General features: G+C 36.6%; 1 protein-coding gene across 1 annotated transcript in view; it reads right to left on the reverse strand.

Annotated features, from left to right (window-relative positions):
* The window catches only part of LOC125032034 (long-chain fatty acid transport protein 4-like), a gene marked incomplete at its 5' end in the record, with an annotated part of 36627 nt that overhangs the window by 4444 nt on the left and 29683 nt on the right, over positions 1–2500 (reverse strand).

Below are 2500 nucleotides of genomic sequence, written 5' to 3' on the forward strand. Positions count from 1 at the left end.
ATGACTCAAGGATTGTGCATTCAACACTCATTTACTGATGGAAATAAAACAAAATCCCCTTCCTAAATGCCCATGGAGTCTAAATACTTTGTGTACTTGGCGAGTCATTCTTGTTCCTCTGGCCCTCACCCAAATTTTCCCATGACTCATATCACCTGTCCCTCAAGCCAAATTTTTTCATGACGTGATGGTCATATCATCCATATCGTTGGGATTAATAGCAGTAATACCATTATTAGTTACTACAATAAAAATGATAACAATGACAATAATCATCATCACCACCATCCATATCATAATAATAATAATACTTATTATCAGGTTGATTTGGTTATACATCCAACAACTCCCCAGCAAAGGCCTAGGAGGGTGCCCTAAGGCCCTATCACGCAAACACTTTTCCGGCACTCTTTGTATTTCCATGCAAATTTGAGGCTTTTGCAGGCAGACAATACAGACAGCAACCATTCCATATGACTACTTCCTTCTTGATCAAGTGCTACAGAGGATCTCTAGAAATAGAATGTTTTGTTAGTGATAAATTAGATAAAAAAAAAAATTGTAAACATACAGTAAATTAATATTCTATAACATTTCTTTATATAATATACTTAACTGTATTTCTTTAAAATAACATGATATATGTGAGAATGCTTGTGCGATTTCTGGGCTCTCATTCGGGTGGTGCCATGTTTGATTACATGGCAACATTTGCTGCCTTGATAGCATGATATACGCAAGCCATTTGTTCATATTAAAACATAAAAATTGACGGAAAAGTGCTAGTGTAATAAGGCCTTTATTCGGAAGAAATTTGGTTCTGACAGTAAGGGACCATTAACCTAATTGATCCAGCAAAAATTTGAGAGAATGTGACATCATGAAAATTTAGGCTGAAGGCTGGAGTGAACAGAATGTCGCACCACAAGTGCTCAGTAAACAAGGCTTGAACGTGCCATCCGTGAGCCATGGCTTTCAGAGAGCTGGCTCCAGGAAGGACACTATCTCCATGCTCCGCTTACTGTTTCTGGCTGCTGCGACCGGCAGTACAGGATGTGCCATACAAAATTTAATGATGGAAAATATTTTTTAAATGACACAAATAACAAAATGTTACCCTTTGCTATTGTTATTGCAAAGAGTTATACACAACCTAGAGGGATGATATGAACTTTGTACAAGGAAAACATTCTTTTCCCATCTTGCTATATCATATCAAATGACAAATACTGACCTTGGCAAATGGCAAGCAAAAAATGTTTATGCACAAAAAGGTATAATAACACTACAGAGGGGAGACAACGACTCTGACACCACACACAAGTGTTCTTGTGGGCCTACAAATCATACACCCGGATGAGTCACCACTCAACCAAGCTTAAGCCGGATTTGGGCCACGTGTGGACAGCAGATTTGAAATAAATAACAATACTGTCACTAACTCAAATGATATACCTGAACATTTCAGCTCATTTCTTTGGTAAATAATTACAATAAAACATTTGTGTAACTCATGGAGACCTTAACATTTCTTATGTTCCTAACATAGGATTATTTTTAAATGAAATACCCACTCCTGAGTGCAAGTCAACAATGAAGTCACTATGATGAAATACTAAGGGTTATAAAGTTATACACCAGTATTTGTGAACATTATCAATGTTTCATTAACAATACGAGTCTTTCCTGACTATATTAAAATTGCAAAGGTAATTCCTATTTCAAAGCAAAAGACTAAAACAATATAAATATTACAACCAAACTCCCTCCTACGAACCATGAATGGAATTGTGGAAATGACTGCAACTACAACACTTGAAAAACAATGTAGTGACACCATTACTCCAGTTAGTTTAATCACAGGAAAAGCTGCAAAGCCAGAGACATCTTTGACTCTTTTGACAAGAAACAGTTTACTCTGCATATATTTTTAGACTTTAGTGAAACTTTTATTTTTTTTAATCTAACAGTTTCAAGGAACTGAGTTTAATTGGTTTACATCTTAGCTGTTGCACAGAAGAAAGTATATATATTTTGAGAAGGAAAGCGTCCACCTCTCTTGTGATATGGTTTACCTCAAGGGTCAACTCTTGGCCCATACTTGTTCTTGCTCTACATATCAAGGCCTTCGGAAAGTGCAGCAGTTTTTCAAAATTCACATTATTCAAGGATGAAAATCTATAAGTGGCTCTCACATCAGTAGTAATTGAAAGTGTAAACTGAGAATCAAAGCTGGGGAAAGGTAGTATTAAAATTAATAGATCACATTCAATTTCAACTTCCCCTTTCTCGCTGCTGCTGCTGCTGCTGCTGCTGCTGCTGCTGCTGCTGCTGCTGCTGCTTCTTCTTCTTCTTCTTCTTCTTCTTCTTCTTCTTCTTCTTCTTCTTCTTCTTCTTCTTCTTCTTCTTCTTCTTCTTCTTCTTCTTCTTCTTCTTCTTCTTCTTCTTCTTCTTCTTCTTCTTCTTCTTCTTCTTCTTCTTCTTCTTCTTCTTCTTCTTC

This window comes from Penaeus chinensis, chromosome 14, assembly GCF_019202785.1.
Source record: "Penaeus chinensis breed Huanghai No. 1 chromosome 14, ASM1920278v2, whole genome shotgun sequence".
NCBI lineage: Eukaryota > Metazoa > Arthropoda > Malacostraca > Decapoda > Penaeidae > Penaeus > Penaeus chinensis.